The sequence below is a fragment of the Thunnus maccoyii genome, chromosome 3 (genome assembly GCF_910596095.1).
Source record: "Thunnus maccoyii chromosome 3, fThuMac1.1, whole genome shotgun sequence".
NCBI lineage: Eukaryota > Metazoa > Chordata > Actinopteri > Scombriformes > Scombridae > Thunnus > Thunnus maccoyii.
Window position 1 is genome coordinate 5,387,807 of NC_056535.1, and position 22,231 is coordinate 5,410,037.

Here is a 22,231-nt window from a genome sequence, read left to right on the forward strand (position 1 = left end):
CAGAAACACTATGGGTTCTATCTCTCATTACGGCTCATGATGCAAGATGGGATTTTGAGGCAGTAAAGTGGTGTTTTCCTACACGGGTTTATTATTATCTGGCATCTGTTTGGTGTTTAGGTGAAAGAGTGAACTTATAACAGTGCCAGTGTGGGGGCAGAGGTGCAGTTCCAGTAACAATCAAGCTGTGAAGTGCAATTTTCATGTCATTTCTTACCAGGATTTGCATTTGAACTGCCTGTGTGCTCACACCATGTTTGTACTGTGTTTTGGGGCTTTGCTGTTATGCACACATGAGCAGTTCCTATTCAAAAACTGAACTTTTTGTTGATGATGAGTTGGCCACCTGAAGCAAGCAAGCAAGAAAATAAAATTAACAGCATTTTTCATTTCAACTGCACACACAAGACTGCGGTGTGAATGATTGTAATCCAGCACAGAGCTGTCAGTTTTTGCACCATGATGTGATGGGAACTGTGGAGGAGGCCGCATCTATTAAGCATGTTTTCTACATTGACAAATAGATCATGTAAAACTAGAGCAGCATTGTTACCAGGGAGTTTTCTTTACAAGAAATTTTATTTTAAGGGCACATATATTTGCTTGTGATGATTCTGCACCTATACTGCATACTGTTTCCTGGTGAACTTGACAGTGCAACTGTCACACAGTGCACTGGGGAAGAGGGGATTTCATTAGTCACAAATTAAGCCACGGTTGCCAGTCACATCTACTGACAATGTATTCCTCCTTATTTCTGACTGCACTGCAGATGTGCATATGAAAATATCAGAAGGCAGTCACCATGTCCTGTATGCCAACACCAAACAGAGCCTTACATGCAGTCATCTCTGCTATAGAGGTTCAGTCATGCCAGAAATTATAACAAAGTTTCTGATTGAAATCAATTCAGTGGAATTGTCACAATCTGGATTTTTTAAACCATGTGGTGCTTTCATATTGAGTTCAACTTTGTTAACTTTGCTGTGTGCACCATCCAATTACATATTATTAATATAAAATTATTATGTACTGTCAGATGATAAACAACATCAATAGAGCCTCCCTCTTCAGGTTGGCCACTGATGAATCAGTCCACAAGCCATGGTAGCCATCATGCAAGTAGTCACTACATCTCCAAGCTCATAGCACCACCAATTTTGTGGGGAGATGTGAATGAATTTTGCTGTGCTACTCTCTGGTGTGACAGAACACTATCGACCTATCCTTATGATAACTGAACTCAAAAGACTGTCCTCCCAAGAAGAACAATCAGTCATTACATTGAGTGCCCCAAGACAACATACTGTATGTTTATGTTTGGGACTTTAGCGGCCATAAGAATTATGACGGACGTGGAGGAAGTAGGAGGGGATGGATGTGTCGGCAAAACATGGCCACTGTTCGTCTAACATTTCAAACTGTGAGTCAACCGTTATTGTAACCGTGACGACAAAGGTCCCCAAACCCCAACAACATTCTCATTTTAACCCAAACCATGATGTTTCCCTAAACCTAACCAAGTCATGTTTGGGCCCAAACCTAACCAAACCTTTACTGTAACATTGTTTAATTTTGAGGACTTGTTGGAACTTACATACTGTAGCTGGATCTAACTTCAGATAAACATGAAAAAGATGCAATCTCTGATTCTGATGGTCTGAAGCATGCTCAGCTCTTCAGTGATTAAAGGAACCATGAATACTTATCACTCTTCCATTTGCTTGGAGAATCTCCAAAGATCTAACTCATCTGCTTCATCCTGCTACAACTGGAATAGAAGACATTAGGCGGGTTTGTGGGCTGCTGAAGAGTACATTTTATTTTGTCTGGTTAAAAATGGTGTGAAATTTACTACAGACAAAGTCATGGCCACAGCCTTTTGGTCCAGAAACCTTTGGAGTCTGTGAACTGGTAAATGGAAAATGTAACCTGACAATGTAAGAGACATTGTCTACAAAGTTTGGATGAAGTCATTTATTAGCTAGTGCTTTAAAAACTTGCAAATTCTTTCTACTTCAGATTTACTGCAGCCGTATCATTACAACTATGATTAGCAAAGGTCACATAATTGCCACTAACAGCCTGATCAGTGATGTCCATGTAGATATCTCCTTTAATGCAAGACACACACGCATATGAACACACACACTCATGTTTTTTTTGTGTTAAGGAAGCACTACATTAATGTTATGTTATAAGGAAGAGGTCAGGGTATATGGTGGTTGTACAAAGTTCAGAACTTTGACACCAGGGACCAGGGTTCGCATCCTGAAACCCCCATGTGGTTATAGGTCCAGGCAGTGAAAGCACTTTGGTGAAAGATTGTGGTTTCAGTTAAATATTTCTAAAGTGCTTCAATGTTAAACCAAGACCCCCATTTTTCCTGTGAGTGCTGTTAATGCCTAAACATAATGAATATGTTGCAACTCACCAGACCTTAATTCAACTTAATCTTAATTAGCTGTTGCAAATTAGGAGTATATAATCATAATTTCTAGGTATAGTGTTGCTGCACTGACTACAAAGACATGTAACAGGCAAGTTTTTGCTTTATTTCACAGGTCCTCTAATTTCAATGACATTTTCAGAGTAATTTGCATGTATTCAATGATTGTTGTTTAAGACTTTTTACAGAAATTCTGGTGCAAGTTGGTTTAGTTGGTAAATTCAAACTCATTATATTTTGGGTTCATATGTAGTTGTTAATTTGCAAAAATTCTTAATAAATTAGACTCAACCAATTTTTGGCAAATAAAAATATTCTTAGTTTTCAGTGCTTAGATTTGTCTGTCAAACTACATATTAGCATGTTAGATTTGTACTTAAAAACACTGTAAGAAATATTCCAATATGCTAATGTGTCGAGTCTAATTAATTAAGAATTTTTGCAAATTAACAACTACGCATGAACCCAGATACGATACGAGATTATGAGTGGGAACTTACCAATAAAACCAATTTTAAACCAACACTTTTTTGTTTTATCTTATACTTTGTATCCTCTCTGTAAAATCATCATGTCTAACCAAGCAGCAACTGCCATGGCTCGATGCTGGCTCCAAAAAATCCCTGACAATTGACTCCCATTCAAAAAGTGTCAACTTCTCTAAGTCAATAATACTGAGTCAGTATTTTTTTCAATGAGTCATTATGGGCTCAATCACTAAATTCAGTTCCTCTAATAAGTGTGCTGGTGGTCATTTAGGAAATGATTGCTCCATAAATAAGATAAGACTTATAGCAGCTTTGATGTCTGCAGTGTGGGTGTTGATTGATAGCTGTGATTGACAGTTGGCTCACATGCTGCTCTCCCTGGCTCCAGGACTCTTGTCTATTGTCACAATGTTTTCATATTTTCATTATGATACCTGCCCTGTTAGCACAATTTAGCTAAAGTAGCTATTGTTAGCCCAAGTGTGCACTGCTCAGTGTTTCCAGTAAGCTAGCATTCCCAATTACACATAAAGTCAATGAATAATGTTTCAACTTGAGCAGAAAAATTGCATGTATCCCAGGAATGATATGAAGGAAAATAACTGAAAGAATCAGAGTTTCTGGTAAGTTCTGAGTTCAGTCAGAGGCTAAACTGTACACAAACACACAGGCACACTACAACAGACATGGTTGGTGCATCCATTGCTAGTTAGCTTACAGCTACCATTTTGTACAGTTGGTATTTTGGCTGTTTGGGGTGAATAAACACTAATGGTCCAGTGATCAAACTTGTGCTAGTGATGCAAGATGAAAATTTGCTTCATGGTCTGTCTGAACACACTGTAACGCTGTTTCCCTAAATGACAGGAAAACAACAAACCCACGCATACAGCAAAGGTGCAATAACCATCCAAGATCAAACATATAAAAAATCAAACACTGTATATCACCTTGTAAAAACTACCTATTCTCTCACAAAACAATCTCCACTTACTAGCTTTTTCCTGAGACTTCAACCACATCTCACAGTCATTATCAGCGGATGGAATTTGCTCTGTTGTCAAAAAAGCAAGTAAGTGCACCTTGAGTTGAGAGTATTTTGTCAAACTACAATTTTCATGACTTATGTATACTCTTACTGTAGAGTTAGTTTACACTGCACAGCAGCATGGGCACAAGAGGAATAATTCCTGAATAAGTTGAGGCCTAACAACCAGTTGTGTTATTCAAGACCAAATCTAGATGATGGAAGCTCATAAGAACTCCACTTGTTCACTCTGCAAACTTGTTCACACTGCAGAAACCAAATCCAATAGTGCTTTCATTTCCCAACAAACACGCCATTTTGCCCATACAAACCACACAATTTTTGTTTTAGCAGGAGGTACAGTGCCAGCTTTACAATCTCATAGCTTTATTCTCCCTCCTGCCTTTCAGGTCGTGTACCTTTGTCTATGTTGATGAAGCCGGCCAAGCCTTGCTGAGCAGTGCCAGCCTGCTCTGTTTGTTCTACACGTGACCGAGCTGGGCCATGCTACAGTACCTTCAGCCACTGTTAGCTGCTGTTTGTATCCTTGCAGGCTGTGCATTATACAGCCTCAACCTCTATTTGTGCTCATGAAGTTTCCATAGTAGTGTGCCAGGTTGTTTAGAGAATGAAACTTTAATGATTCCCTTGAGGATATTGAGCCGTTGCAACAGCAAATAATAGGATACAGCAGATAAAAGGAGATTATAAATAGATATAAAGGAGTAGAAATGTATGAATGAAAAGTGTAATGATAGAGGAGTTACAGGTTGGTGAACAAAATGAAGACGATAAATTAGGGCTATTGATCTCTAGTCATTTAACAGTTAAATTTGAATGATTCTCAGTTGATCTTGATGCATCTTTTTTGGTTTTCATGGTGGACCCTTTGTGTTGATTTGTCCTTTTGCTTTTACTAAACATTTATAATAAATATTATACATAATAGATATTACATATATATGTAGTATAAGAGTTCAAGACAAGACATCTCTAAAGTTTAATGCATGATGTAGAACTGAACATCGTTTTTCTGATATTAGTTTATTTATGCTTGTGTTTGATTTATAATTTGTTTGATTGTCTGACAATTCACCAGAAATATCACTGTGTTATATGACAACAGAAAATATGTTTTAGAGCAAATATGTGAATGTATGTGTTTTTCTTTTTTATATGCACACCACCACATGCCTTTGTGGCCGCAGTGGCAGTTGCTAGAGGCTTGTTGTGTATCAGCAGCTCAACGTAATCTACATGCAACATGTCATAACAACCCCGACCTCAACTGAAGTCAATCACCCACGCTGTCTTCCTGTGTGCCAGTTTACCCCTCTTATGGGGTTGTGAGACCCTGATGGCATAGATTGGAATCAGGCCACTCGGCTGCCATCTCCACTCAGCCATTAGATAGATATCTGCTCTATCTGAGGGCTGCTGACTGCACAGCACTACCTGGCATTTCACTCTGCTCCTCACACACTGCTATACACACACTATTCAACTCAAAACAGGCATATCCGGGGTGATATCCAGCAAATATTACAATATTAAATAGATGTTGAAATAATGGACTGTGCCAACAACAAAAACTTTTCAGATATTCCACCGAAATAAAAGTTGGGAAGCCTGTAGTCATCCATGATTTGAACCTCTATGACTTTATGAAATCTGGGATCGGGAACTTGTTCAAAAGTGTTGTCAGGACTGTTTAAAGTTTTAGTGTGCTGTAATATCGTAACGTGGAAAACCTTATTGCAATATCCGGCATACAGCTGTTACAGAGTACAGTAGATCATCATTGAGCTGCTCTGCGCTGCACACCCTTCATTGGCTGTGATGACTGGAAACCACTGAGAAAGACTTGTCATCCCCCCAAATAATGACCCTTACAAAGACACGCTTGAGTTTGTTGGGTCAGAGAACTGGTTCAGAGCACGGAAATAGACATGAGAAACACTGGACGGAAGAGAGAAGTAGGCCTAAAGCCAGCACTACGGGGAGGTTTTGGGTCACTGTTTCCAGCTGCAGCGGTCACACTTTGTCATAATTACTGGTAAATAACTTTAGTCAGATCAATATCTGAACATTTTTACTCCAAAAACAGATACAGGCTGGTCAAAGGCATTTATTTTGACTAAATGATGAAAGTTTTAAAAAAAAGAAGTAAATTAAATGTAAAATACTAAAAAGTAATTTTCCTATAACACTACCAGGAAGTATACAAACTACTGTGCTTATAAGTGGTACGTTTGGGTTTGACCTTATCATTCTTGATGGTATTTTTAGGATAATCTGTGGTATTTCTTTATAAAAACCACAACAATCACATTGACGTTTCCCTGTTTTATTCCTGTCGTACCATCCTAATTCATTTGTATTGTATTATTGTTCTTTTTTTGTCAGCAATTAACAGTCTTGTTTTTTGAGAATTAAATAAATATTCAGGTATTTCTCTCTTTTTTCTGGATAATTATGGATAATCATTAATGCAGAAATAAAATGCAAATACACCATAAACTCTTACTTTTCCACTTTATTTATACTTTTCCAATTTATTAATATTTTTTGTCTTATTTGTCAAAAACAAAATTGTATGCTGTCAACGTGAAAGGTAAAATGTCCAAATTATTAATATTAATGTAAAACTAAAAATGATCACTTACAGAACTATTGGTATTAGTATTTGTGTATTGAAATCTTTGTCCTTTTGTTGCATCTTAAGTGGCTTTTCATGGGATTTCAGAATGATTAACAGACTTTAAAGAGTTTATCTGATGTAATTAACATATTTAGTGGTTTTCAGTGAAAATAAATCATTTATCACCTCTCCATTCAATAATAAGTCATTTTTTCCTGATAGATTTCTCATCTGGTTTCAAGAGTAAATCTTGACATGACAAAAAATCATTAAATACATCTCTCAATTTACTGTTTGAATATTGTGATTCTAAGTCAAATGTGGATGCTAAAATGTCAGCAGGATCTATTATGATGGACTGATGTGACCTGAACTTGTTACCAAACAAGACAGTATGAGGTTAAATAGTTTAATTCGTTTATTCATAAAAACAATGACAGACTCCCATCCTAATCAAACAATGCTGGTTACCAAAATGACACAATACTCACAAAATTAAACATAGTTAGAAAAAACAAAAGAAAAAGAAAAAAAGAAGCAGAGTAAGATTGAAATACATTTAGGTCCCACTTTATGTGCTCCTTATAAAAGCACAAATGAAAAGAACCTGGTATAGTTCTAGCTTGGCTTTTAATACAGTCCAAACATTGCAATTACAATGAGTCTGGGTGGCTAATGGCAGCATTGATTGGTGAACAATCATTTTACAAATGGTTTAGTCTCTGTGTTGAAAATCAGCAAATAATGCCCTCTTACATGTGTTTTTATCTAGTGTTCTTCCACAAGAAATTATGAAAACATGTATGGAGGCCAAACATTTCTTCTAACTACACATCATGAGCTTAAGGTTGTATATGGTTGTTGCTTAGTGCTGTAGAGTGCAACTCATTTATAGAAAAACAAAATAGCTCTAAGTTATTAGTATAGTTTTATAGCAACCTTCTTCACCTGCATGTGACCCATGACATCCAGCCAAATATGAAAGGCACCATGCACACCAGAGGGAGGGCCCCTGACTGACTGACAACACTCTGAGATAAACACCAACAGTGGAAAAACCTCATAAGATTATTCTGCTTAGCTGACACAATATCACAGTGATAGCGTAGATCTGCTTATGTGTGCATTTAGACAGAACAAGGTGTATTTACCAACATGCAAAAAAGGCAAAGTGGCAAACAACATGCACATACTCCGACAAATAGCAAACCGCAGGGGGGTGGGTGAATGAGACTTGTCGAAACAACCGCTTTTGTGAGCGTGTCAACATGTTGCAGATGCTCCTGTACGATAAGCAAACTTCGCATTATTTCTGAGAAGAGATCATACTGCAACACCCTCTTTTCCGAACCCTCATCCGCTGAATGCAGCAAAACAACGCAGCGGAAGCATGTCAAGCCGAAATCGAGAGCTGCTTTTTGCAAACATTGCCCTATAGAGATACGAAGACCACAATGACCTGATTGAGCCGATAGTTATGTGCACGATATTTTACAGAAAGCATCCGGATGACGCAGGGTGCTGGGATCAGTGTCGGAAAAACACGAGCCCACGGTGAGTGTGAACATCACAGGTCAGCTGGATGTGTCAGATACCCCCACCGCCAAATCGACACCCATCACCTTCCCTTCTCCTGGTTTCCCCTCTCCCGCCATCTCTGTGCAGCTCGGGCCCATGTAGCCGGCTACACTTTGCCCTCCGCTGTTGGAAAGCAAATAACAAGCCACATAAAAGGCCTGTCCACGGACACACACATACATGCACAAACACACACAGCCGCACACAAGATAACAGGGCCTCTGCGGGGGCGAGGAGGGGGGGGGGGGGATTCAGGGAGTTGAGGATCGAGGAGGGGTGGGGGAGTATGGCACTGCCCCACACAAAGGCAACCCTGAAATAGCCCCCTTGCACAATGAGACCTGCCACTCTGTCTATGAGATAATGTCTAATTGAAAACACTGCAGCCATTGTGCTCCTGTCACCGGCTCTATTGTCCAGATAGCCCTCCCCCCCCCCCCCGCTCTCTTTTTCCATTGACGCGGCACGATTGTTCCTCGCCATTGTGGCAACCCTACTCTCTCTCTCTCTTTCTCTGTCTCTCTATCTCCCCCTCTCTCTGTATTGTTATAATTTCATTACTTATTTGTTTTTTGTTCCGCTTCTCCTTTCACTCCCCTGCAGACCTTTTGTTCACCATATTTAGGCACTTCATTCGGATCTGCTGCCAATGTGTGTGTGTGTGTGTGTGTGTGTGTGAGCAGGTGTCAGTTTCACGAAGAGATAAAAACAGGAAGCAAGATAAAATAGTTCTCTGAGATGAAATAAAGCCCATGCAGGCATCACAGTAGGGGGAGATTGGTTTTTATCCATGTACAGCTCTTGATTCTGGTAATATGAAACGTGGCCCTCGCGTTTCGTCGTCCTCGGAGACAAGTGGTTATGAGGACAACATGTCCTGACTGAATTACAGTGTGTGCAGTAACAGCCTTTTGTTGACATTGTTGCAGTCTGCCGGTGTCCAGGAACTATGGACAACCTATCACCTAATGACACAGATATCTGACAGGCAAACGTTGATGGTGAATTACAGAACTGACGAGGCCAGTCAACCCAGGGGGAGGTGCAGTAATGCACCAGAGGCCCGTGGACCTGTCACTATGGAAAACCTGTTGCTGTATGCTGAAGAATCTCCTGCTCCTCACTTTACAGTTACAGTTTAAAATGTATTGCTTTTCTCAATTTTTTTTGTTTCATCTTCTCTAAATATTCACAAAAACTATAAAGTTTGTCTGTATTAAATGTCATAATATAGAGTTCAATATGTTCAGTATACATGAGTATACAACTCATGTATACTGAACATCACAGCCATTTTGAAAACCATGTTGCTGTGTTTTAGAAATTTGAATGTATTTTTCTACCATTCCAGGCAGCCATTGTTGTCCATTCATTGACTATGTAGAAATCTATTATCAGATTCTGGAAACTTGTTTAAGTGTAATGTGTAATCCATCACAGGTGAGGAAGTCAAGCCTGTGTTGATTTTTGTCAAAATTACATTATCATTATGAAGTAATGCGGTGCAGACTATTCAAATCAGTCTGTGTTTAAAGTCCAGCTGAAATAATAAAAGTCTGCAAAAGTGAATTTCAAATCAGTTATTAATATTTTATGATTGGATTGGATACATCAGAAATGCTCCTTTATCCTTCATGCTTCTGGGTGGTCAGTGTGTGTGTTTGGTTGACAGTGGAGCCAGCAGGGGCACCACGACACAAAGTAAACACTAGAGGTGGAAATCACAAATCCCTTTACTGATTCGAATCACCTCAGTTCACTTCAAAGATTTAAAGATCACTCCCAAGCTAAGTGATAGCATTACTGTACAAATACACTTCAGTATGTACATCAGTATGTGAACACATCATTGTTCATATGGCCCGACATTCAGAGCTGATGATGTTCGCCGTTGCTAGTCCAAGCTGTCATGTTCAATCCTGCACAAAACATACCTATACAAGCACTACACATCAGGTTAATAGCTTAGCACATCATTTTTGGATTATAATTGAAGAGTTAGTTTGCAAAAAAAGATATCTTCATTTTTATTCATTCTCATTTTATTGTGCATTCCAGGTAATATTAATCAAACTGCACTTGGGTTGTTTTGATTAAGAAGAAATAATTAAACAAAATACAGGTAACTTACAAAATTCAACTTTATTGAAAAAGTGTGAAAGTGTGTTTCAAATTTAAAGTTTGTTTTTGGGCAGAAGAAAATAATTCCACATTTCATGTTTCAGAGTCAAACAATGCCATGTAATTGATATAAGTTTCTTCTAAGTGCAGTATTTACCATTCTTTAACATAAAACAAGTAAGTAAAGTGCTGAAAATTGCAACAAAAACAGGCCATTAATGGGCAATATCAGTAATGTAATACTAGTAATAATAGTGTAACATGGAAAAAAAATGAATTCAGACATAATGTCCATTGTGTTCACTTATACAACTCAAGCAACTTTCAAAAGTCTGCCAATAGATTTTCATACTGTACAGAAATGAACGGAAACCAATGGCTACCTTAAAGGCAGGAAAATGCATCCAAAAATTGATTGCAAAAAAGGAAAGTATACATGATTTGTAATGAGCAAAAAGTCAGTATGATCCTTTAATATGATGAGAATGCCTCTGAAATAGGCCGTACTGCTTGACTCCAGTCATTATTACAATCATCTCATGTTATATCCTCCTTAGTGTAATGTTATCAATTATCCATAGTGTAACCTCATTACACACTGGTTTTAAGATGTATTGCAAGTTATACTGGGATGCTTTCAGAAGACAGTAATTAATTCAATTTTTCTGAAGAACAAACCCCGGCAGTTTCAAGTGAGGGTGTGTGAATTGTGAGTTGGGCTACTTTTCCTATCGGTTGGGGTGAATGAACAGACCCTTGTCTACTATAAAGAAGTTTTGCCCTTAATACAGCCAACATGTTTGGAAGCACACACACCTGCTGTAGCAATTTGTCCACTCGGAGCGAGACATGCGAGGTTGCCAGACAGCAGCGGAGAAGACAGATGAATCATTGTTCCTGTGCCTCTCTTGCAAGTGGAATGTAAGTATGGCAACTTATTTAACTGCTGCTGTGCACTAACAAGTCAGGCCACAAATGTAACATTGACTGAAAGAATTGCTCAGAACAATGATAATTATCCCCTCTGTTGAACTTCTCTAACTGTCAGCAAATCAAGCAGCAGACTTCAAAGGCTCAGTAGATATGTGAGCATTTCACTCTGTGGAGGGAAACGCTCACATATCTGGTGGCACTGGTGCTTACAGTAATTTTGATAGATAATATCAATAAACCTGTAACACTGAAATGAAGATTAATTGTAGACATGGCCACACTTATCACAGTTCCTGATTTGTCATCTGGCTCAAACTCTGTTTTTTATGATGCAACAGTGGTGACTAAATGTGAAAATCATTTCCTGCTATTTGAATGGTTTTGTATTTATCTCATGTGAATCTTTGTAATAAGTGTTTCACTAGTTTGGCAGTTTATATTAACAACATATATATTTTTATATAAGTGCACAGGCTGGAAGGTTGATTATACATACTTTTTTTTGGGGGGGGGGGGGTTACTTCCTTTGGTGGCACACAGTAATTTGAAGTTAATAAATCTAGAAGTTACAGTACCTGTGTCTATTTTTTAGGCATCTCTGAACCCAACCTTTTACACATTTGAAGGCTGCGCAGTTATGTGATTCAACTGAGGAGTAAAAACACAAAATGACAAATCACTTGACCTTTTCAGCTCATCTTTGATTGGAAAATATTTGTACATGTAAATGGAAGAAAGGACACAGTTTGTTATGCCGTCCCATTAAAGCTGCGCTCTCTAGATTCTGTGCATAGTTACAGACCCAGTCATTCTGGCTGCACTTTTTGGCTGAGTGAGCTCCAGTTGTGATGCATGAACCAGTTTTGGCCCTGCCTACTACATTATTAACTTTCACTCCAAACTGTAAACTGCAGATTGGCTGCACTAAATTGTGAGTGTGTGATAAGAGAATTTTATCTCCAGTTCACATGAATAACTACATATTGTGCCTTGATGTTGTTGATAGCTAAAACAGTCTGACAAAAATGGAAACAGTTTTTTTCCTTCATAAAACACAAAGAGAACACAAAAAAATGAATATTCCTATACTGTTTTTATAGAGATTTAGCAGGTCTGCAGGACACTTGACATAATTTTGCAGAAAAAACACTTCATGCTGAGTTTATATGCATGTTACATGCATGTTTGTATGTATGTTTCAATTGGGAAACATCCCTTTTTTAATTGTGTATTAAAATACATGCATACGTCAAAATAGCGTACAATTCACAACTGCAGTTAACTTAGACACAAATGGACTAGACGTGTAACAGTAGATTGATGGAGCTGGTGGACGAAGCAACACAAAGTAACATGTCGATTCTGACATTCACACGTCTGCAGGCTGGAATCAGAAACATCTGGTGGACCTCACACATCATGAGATGCTGATTTCAGTACATAGAGAAACCACAAACTATGTTGATGAAGCTACAATCAATAAAAACCAATGAAAAAATGTCAGTAAAACATTTTATATGTAACTAATATTTATTGATAGCAGTCAAATATGTGACGGTGGGTAACAGACCAATATCACAGTTTTTGCACATACATTAAAATATTTGGGGGTTTGTAGTTTGTAGAGTTTTCTCTCTCCCTTGCTCTTGCTCTCAAGCAAGTAGAAATCTTAAGAGGCAGTGCAGGCAATTCTGTGTATTTGCCTTGCTACATTGCACTGACTATTGGTCATTAGACAGTAGAAGTAACAATAGTAATATAGAATATGTACTGTATGTGTAATGTAAATATACATTGCATAAGTAAATATATGGACCATAGAGGTGCAGAAGTAAAAAAGCTGTGTTTATTAAAAATATATAATTATAAAAATGTATCGTTGAATCTGTTGACATAGTAACATCTACTAGTCAACTTAATGAATGCAAAGGTGTGAACATGGAGGACTCCAAAGAGGCAATGCAGCCTACTATAAAGTTTTTGTTATCATCACTCAAAATCATCACTCAAAACCATATTGTAGAGGTCAACTTTAATTTCTGAATTTGAACCAGAACTGAAAGAACTGGTAGCACACGATGACTGCATCCATGGTATTATTAGGGTTTTTACTAACCCTAATTTGACTACAATATGGAGACATATCAAGGCTCACAGTTGGGACTTCTTCATTCAAATAATACTATGAAATATGTCAAAATACACTCTTCCACTGAATTCAGTGGAATTTCCCCATGACAGTTCCGTTTAAGGGTGGATTTTCCCTTCAGCAGATGGATTAGCTAAGAGACCAGTCTCCCATAATGCACTTGCCTTGAGGATAGACTTGCAGAGAATCAAAATGCTAAGGTCACACTAAAAAATGATGCAATAGGACCAAAGTGCAGCCCCGTGATAACATTCATCACAGAAACTAATACAATTTACAAAGTGAAAGCACTTTAAATTGTGACATGGGCCTCTCTCCATTTCCTTGAGGAGTTGGACCAAGTTGATGCAGTCCTCTACTCTTCAGCCTCATTCCTGGGATGTGGAGACTCTACTGAGTTTTAGCCAGATCATACCCAAAATTCTTCAGGTTTAAGTTCACATAAGAGCTCCGAAACAAATGACCTCCCCTCTCCTCAGCAGCACCAATAGAGCTATGTTGTGTTTAATGATTTTAGACGAGAAATCATTAACATCTTTCAGTTTATTATTACTGAGACACCTGGGACTATGCAGTTTAAATTATTTGACTTGCTTACAAACTTACGTTTAATTTACAGAGGTATGAAATGAGGGAAATCAATTAAATAGTTGAGAAGCAGTAGCCTCCAAATATTTTATATTTTTGCTTAAAGCTGAGAGGGAACCAAAGCAGTAATGTTGCAAGGCCGCAAAACCAAAACATTGACTTGAAAGAGGCTAAAAAACTCCATAGAACTGAGGTGAACTGTAGAGTGGGGTGACACTTCTATGTGGGTTTGTCACTATGAGCGAGCCCTTTCACATTATGCATAGTCATTTGAGCCATTGTTCATATAAAAACAATGATTGGTGCAGCTTTTATAAATGACTAAAGCAATTACTCAGCTATGAAAATTGTCATTAATTACTTTTTCTTTCAATATATATATTGTCCAGCTGCCAAACACATCTTTTCAGGTGTCATTTTATTGCATACTGAATGTTCATCCTATATTACAGGTAATTCTTATCACCATATGTAGAAACAGTAAAGAGCATATCAAACAGCAACAACAACACCAGGCCATAAGACAGTTTTTAATGGACTTACTTTCTTGCACTGAACAACATGTAAAGACAAAAGAAAGTGTTTGCTTGGAATAATTGTTGACTAATATCTGAGGGCAGTGAGATGGTCAGTGTTGTTCGATTTTACTGAAGCTTTCCTCCTCCTCCTCCTCTCTTCCCCCTTTCCTCCCCCCTCAGTGCCTCTGCTCACTGACCCCTGCCACTTCTGGAGCAGCTTTGGCCGACATGTTCATCAGATCCCCAGTGTTACAGCCAAACAACCTCACAATGAAAAATGCCTCCACATTTCCTCGGTTTCACAAACACTGTTTGAAACAAAAAGCCCTTATCGGACCTGCGTATTATTCACCGTGTTAATTGGAGGGAAAATAAATGTATTGTGCATCTCGACGGTGCTGTTAAAACAAGATAAGAACCACATGAGCAAGTCCGAGGCAGTGGCTATTGAATGAATTGTTTAATAGAGAAAGTGTGAACAAGTTGGAAACTGTTTTTTTTCCTCTTTCTGCTGTGCTGAGGCCTGTTGTGGCTAATGTGACCAATCTGGTAATCCCCCAGTAGATGTCATTTATTGATTGTCACTGATACAGACATTACTCATTCAAGCAGCAAAGGTCAGAGGTCAAATGTTTACCTGCATGTTAAAACTATGAACACACACAATCTCCACCCAACAAACAATCGAGGCATGGATGTTAAGTTGTGTGGATTCCCCTGAAGAGCTACCCCAGCAAGCAGCATTTGTTTTTCCGAGGCTACGTTAAACATTTCAGTGAACTATTGCAGATAGGGAGGAAAGCAAGCTGGTTAGATGAATTTGAATGAGTAGGAGTTTATACTATATTTCTTTCACTTAAACAGAGAATTGTGTTACATTATCAGCAGCTGTCAAACTTTTCTCCACCTTGGGCCACAAAGGGCCTCACCTCTTTTTATGTGATTGTTCTTGGCAAGTACAGCCACCTTATATCGAGAAAGTGACAGCTTTGCAACACTTACCAGAAAAGGAGCTTTGCTTTTTAGGTTGATGACCTTGCATGTTTTTTTCCCATTTTGTTGTTGATTTCACAAAGATCTCATGAGTTTAAGGCCTGTACATTGTTTTTTTTTAAATCATACAAAATTAAACCATAAAAAATTTACAAAATCTTGAATCTGTTATATTGTTATATAAGTGTATTGGGTGTAAAAATACATGTAAATAAGGTTGTGTGCTATGAGGTCTATGGTCACAAACCATAACCTGGTTCTGCAGAAGTTTATTGAAGTAGTACAGTAAGAGATAATTATGTCATGACTCATATGAGATAAACTCCATATTTGGTAAAGTTGGGGCGCAGACAATATAAACATGATTACACATGTTTCTATAATTGGTTTGCTTCCTACATCACAGGTTAGAGGAATAACGAGTCACTCCACCCTGTACAGACACAAACTGATTGTCTACTTGAATGACGGGAATAAACATGTCAGTAACTGTTTGGTAACGTCTTATGCTGACTGCTATCACCTCTCTGTGTGATACCATCAACTGGATTCAGCAGCGCCACAATAACTGACCTGTGTGTCACACTGAAAAAGGATGAATAGAATAGGTAGAGGGTTCATACACAGGTTGAAACAACATTCCATCACAGTACTCACAAAACTATTGGCTCTTGAGTCAAAGTCATATCCATGTCCAAACACGTGTTTATTTAAGCAGTTGATTCATATTTTACACCAATATTCAATATTCTTAAAGTGAGACTATGTAACTTTTGCTGAATAGCATCACTGTGGCTAGAGGCAGCAATTACAGGATAATGGCACATTGAATTTCTCTTCATTTCCCAAAATTCTCTTTAAACAAAGAGTGAGGCTCCGAAATTGCTCCCTTCTTCACTCATTCACTATTCACTACATGATCAACACTCAATTGTGAGACAATTAAGAATCATCATTATGTTGTGCAGTCACTGACAGATTTAGTGTTGCATAACATTAAATTAAGTATGTATCAAAGGTGAAGAATTGCATGAGTTTGGATTTTATGGCAGAAATTAAAGCACATGCTATACTAATATACTCAAACTTTTTTGTAACTGTGTGCACTAATAGATAAGGAGTGATTACGGACACAGCCTGTGTGTGTTTATTCATATGTATACATCATGTTGTTCACACTGTAATTATGAGCAGCAGGAGAGTGATAAAAACGTTCACATCAGTCTTCATGTTGTAATTCAGAATCTGTGATGACAGGAATTTCTGACAGCTACAATACCTTCCACTTGGCAAATTGTACAGAAGTGTCAACAGACTAATGGGAAAATGGCTGCAAAGACAACACCACTGGCGGTTACCTTCTCTTCAAAATAGATTCTAATTCAGTGTATTCAGCAAATTAAAAACAAGCTATACACTGTTTGTATCTGGTGGGACTTGTTAATGAACTGTTACAAATATTTAACACAATAAAAATAGCTAGTTTAAGCTATTTATATGGTGTGACTACAAGGCTAGCAACCCATCTTGGAATAATATGTGAATCCTCCAAAGTCAGAACGCAGCTTTCTTTTCCCATTCTGATGACATTTCATGAATGCAGCAATAGTTCATTAAGAGGGAAACAACAACTTACTTGCCTGGTGGTGAAGTACAGTATATTTACTTCTTCTTGTACTGTAGAGAAGACTTTTAATGTCACTAAACAGTCTGGGCAATGTCGATTATACAGTAATATCTAGCTTAACTCTGTTATCATTAGCCAACATTAACCACCATAAGCTAGTGGTCATAACAGACCACTAGCAAGTAAGGTTGTAGTGGCAAAACCCCTGAGTGTATTGAAGTTACCACATCAACAACTTTTACAAGGTTGAAATAACAGCATATTTATTTAAAGTTCCACTACATTTACATATGACACTCTGCATTATTAGATTTTGTGTGTCTGTGAAGTCTATGTTCACGTTCGCCTGAAATATGCTTTTAATTATACTTCAGTTTTTTCGTGGGGGTGTGCTACCATTTTGCTGCAAGTGTGTCAAATGGGCGGGACCAGAGTTGAGCTGAGCTGTAGCAATCAAGTCGAGAGTAGCAGCCAACAGAGAAGGTAGGACAACATAGACAAACAGAATTAATCTTAAAAAAACAAAAAACAAAAAAAAAACCAAAGCAAGCTTTATTTGCCAGATTGGCGTCTCTTGCTGTTGGAAGGGATGTGTGACAGCAGGTTAGCTGGGTGGAAATAACAATACTCAGAACCTCCCCACTTTTTTTCTGCATCTAATAATCAGTTATTAAACTGTATAGGCCAACTTTTAATATTGACCCAGACCAGAAGTCTAACTCTAACTGTGTTCCAAGCACGCTATGAATATCCTGTCAGTCAGCGAAGCAGGAAACAGACAGCCAGCGGGTTGTCTGGCTTGCTCTACCAGGCCTCCAGGGGTCAAGCCTGTCAGGTGGGGGTCAGGCAGGTGAGGCAGACAGAGGAACAAAGAACCACCACCAACAACCCTCCCTCCCTCTCCCTCCCCCTCCCTCTTTCCCCATCCCGTCTGCCTTCCCTTCCCCTCAGAACAATCACCACCAACAGGAACAGGAAGTGATGTAGAGAGGAGGTTGAGCTAACCAGGGCAATTCCTTTGGCCGGGTCAGACGAGGAAAGAGAAGGTAGGAAAGACAGGCGTGGAAATGGGAAAAGATAGAAAACACACACAGCAAGTAGTGGCAGAGTATCCTGTTTGGGTGTGTGTGTGCAACAAATGTGTGTAACTTTCCTATTTATAGAATATTCCAGTAGAGTCTTATTGTGTTGTCTGTGGTGTTCAGTAGTGACTTAGAGTATCAAGTATTAGAGGAAATATTTTTTTCTAACCCACTCTGATGATATTTACAGTATCTATACTATTCATCTATTTTTCACAATATTTGTATTTCATCCTTCTACATTTTATTATTATGAACACAGTTCTCTTTCCTAAGAGACATCACAAGGTATGAGCTTGGCAGTGAATAAAGCCATGACAGCACCACACTCTGTGCATGTTAACACTGGCCTCCTCCATCTAGGCTTAAGCCATCCTCTTGCTAAGATCGGGCATAAATCTTACACCTAGTCAGGAGCAGGCGTAAAGTCAAAATCTTTGCCTTGCTCAGGAGGTACTTCTGCTTTTTCTGTACATCGTTTTCTGAATGCTGGCCAAGTCTGAACAATCATTTACGGCCTCCATTATTTCTCTCCAAGTTGACTGCTTCTTCTTATTTGTTATTACGTTGGATTGCGTGGCAGTCAGCATTTTCTTGTGCTGGCTGTACAGCTTTATTAATTTTCTTATCTCAGTGTCTGTGAAATTGCCATTTCTTTTTCTTTGATCCTCCATAACGTTGCCACAAATTAGAAATGATTAGCTACAAATTAGCAAGACAGCGATAGATTGCTAACAATGTATCCTGGCAACGCACGCTGCCAGGCAATAGCCATAGTCGCGTGGGCATTCACATGGATGTGCAATGCTAAAACTGGGCATAGTTAAGACTAGACTTAAGTTTGGTTGGTGCAACTGACGTAAAGTCCATTCTAAAGACTGGTCTTAACAAAGACCGACTTAGCAGTTTGGACCAGGCTTAGTAAAGACCAGTTGGTGCAACCCATCCCAGGGCCTCTGTGGCAGCCAGCTGGAGTGCCAGTGTCTGCAGTGTCTCCCCTTCTCTCACTCAGTCTTCCTTGAGAATGTGAGCAGGCGTGTGGCATTGAGAGTCAGCAGCCCATTCCTGCTCTCATAGCACAAAGACAAGCATGTGGCACTTGACAACGATGCCCGATGAGCGACGCACGCTACCACAAGCCGCCGCAGCCCTGCCTTTTAAGATGTGGCCGAGGGGTCCCTGCCCTGAAAGGCGACACCTCGGCCTGCGCCATCGAGGCTCCTTGCGTCTTTTCTTTCCCCCCACTTGCGGACTCCTGTCTGTCCTCGGCTGCTAATTTCCATCACACTTTCTCTTCTGAGCAGGGGGACAGGCCTGTGTTGTATGTTATTAATACTATTGTTAACTGCACACTCAAGGCTGGCCTCCCTGACTCAGCTCATCATGTTACAGGTATATTGTGCACAACAGAGAAATTGCCAGTCCTGCTTTATATAATACCATCTATAAATATCAGAAGGAATACCTTGGCCAATTATGGTTAGATGCAGGCTGATTGTCATGAAGTGTCTGGCAACAGACACTTCATGACACTTCTTCTTGGTCTGAACGCATTGTTTTGACTGTGGTGTTTTTTGAGATTAAAGACTAAAGAGATTTTTTTCCCTCAACAACCAATCCAAAAAATACATGCTTAATGTAAAATTGGTAGTCAATATGTTAGAGACAAATGTCAAATGATGAGTACATTTATCTTCCCATGGGCCAGACACACTGCTGTTCACTTTGCAAAACAGTTCAGAAATTCTGTCAAAAACACAAGTCCAGCAGTGTTTCTTGCAATGTTTAATATGGCACAGCACCCTCTAGAGGCTAATATCCAGGAATTGGTCTGGTCTGTTCAGGCTCATGCGGATATCAAGTAGTTATAATTATAATAAATCATTGCAATTATGATGAGAGTCTTGAATTTGATATATTTATGCTTATTCAAGCAAGAGTCAATTTATGACTGAATTATAATTCATTGTATTATAATTATAGTATTAAAGGGGTACTTTTTAGCTCATTGTATAGAGAGGTCAGAGATCAAGGTCAGCTAACGCCATTCCTGGAGCTCTTGTAAAGACTCAGTACCTTGCTCAAGGGCATTTCAACAGTATAGAAGCAAAGAAATGCCATTAAGATTGGAAATGAGAAATGTCAACACTGCCGGATACTTAATGTTGAAATACCACTAAACTGACAGAACTGAAATATTTAACTTTAAACATCATATATCTACATTTTGGTTGTTTAAATTTGCCTCTTTTAAATTGCAGTAGGTAATTTCAAGCTGTGAATCCATTATACTTCTGCCCTATCAGGTTACGCTTTGTCAGTCATATGGTCCAAGAAAGAGGAAAAGTTAAGATGAACGACTGGAAACTAGGCACACTTGAGTTTTATATCTGAATTTGTGAACCTGACAGAAAAAAGTCACAATTTTGAATTAGCAAAACTTGAAATTAACTTCCAAAAATACTAGATGAAGGGAAATCAAACCACATACTTTCGGAGAGATGGTTTTCAGTGTTAAAAGCTTTAATGCAATACAGTTTTAAAATGTCATTAGCTTTTCAAATATTCAGTAATTGTTAAATTTCACAATTAAGTATTCAGTTGCCTATGCAATCTAATTGTTATGGTCTATCATTTCTTCCGTACAGCAGGGCTTGAAACCTGATAGTCCAGTTGTCCCTGCTCATTAAAGGTCCTCATAGGTTAATAAAAAAAACAGAGACACAAAAAATATGCTTATGTGGACACCTGAATGTTACAATCATTTGTGTGATTGTTTAACATGTCATTCCAAAAGCATGAGCATTTATCTGCTCCTATAACAGCCTACACTCCTCTGGGAAAGCATTGCACAAGATGTTTGAACCAAGCTGCAGGTATTTGCTCACAAGAGTATTAGTGAGATGTCTGTGATGATTCTCTGTCATCCAGGTCATGGTGTTCCAAGGAGGGTTGAACTGGAGGGCAACTTGGTTGAAGATACTTGAAGATATTTCACCTCTCATCCGAGGGGCTTCTTCAGTTCTTACTGACTGGTGGGGAGTCCCACATATTTAACGTCTGTGGGGTCGTTATCAAGATCATTGATACCACTTGGTTCGTTAGTTCTCCTGGCTGTTGAAACGACTGTCGTTAGTGTTGTTGGAATCACCTAAGGCCAAATGTAAATGACTGTCGTTGGAGTTGTCACATGAAGCCAAATGTGCAACCATGCACAATGACAGTCATTACAACAACAACAGCATTAGGAAGGTTGGACATTGATGTTGGGCAATAAGACCTGGCTTGCAGTTGGTATTCCAGTTCATCCCAAAGGTGTTGGATGGGGGTGAGGTCAGGGCACTCTGCAGGCCAGTCAAGTTCTTCCATATATAACTCCAAAAACCTTTTCTTTGTGGATCTTTGTGCATGGGACCATTGTCATGGTGAAACAGGAAAGGACCTTCCCCAAACTGTTGCCACAAAGTTGGAAGAAAACAATTGTCTGAAATATCATTTTATGCTGCAACATTAAGATTTCCTTTCATTGGAACTAAGGGGTCAGTAGAATAAACCATGGCAAACAGCTCCAGATCAGGTCATATTGTGCACATAGGCAATAGCTGAAATACTCCTCTGAAGACATTAGGACAGGGTTATTCTTAGCCCTGTATTGGAATACAGAAACTGTTATTAACATGCTCGGGTCGTGCATAGGGCATGTCAGGCAGATGGGTGCAGGCCCATCAAAGGCCCTCTGTATTTCTATATTGTAGCATATTAGACAAATATCTATATATCTATTGTACAATCCATGTTCATGAATACTGCTACAGATTCAACTGCCTGTACCAACTCAACCTTGCACCTGATATTTTTTATATTCTTTATTTATTTATACTTTTTAAACTTCTTGCATTTACACAATCTTATCGCCAACCCCTGGGAAATGCAATCTTGTGTCATCATATGTACTACTTGATCTGAAAAGTATAGATGTAACCTATGGTGAGACGATAATGAAAGCCCTTGTATCCTTGTATCCTTGAAAGCCACAG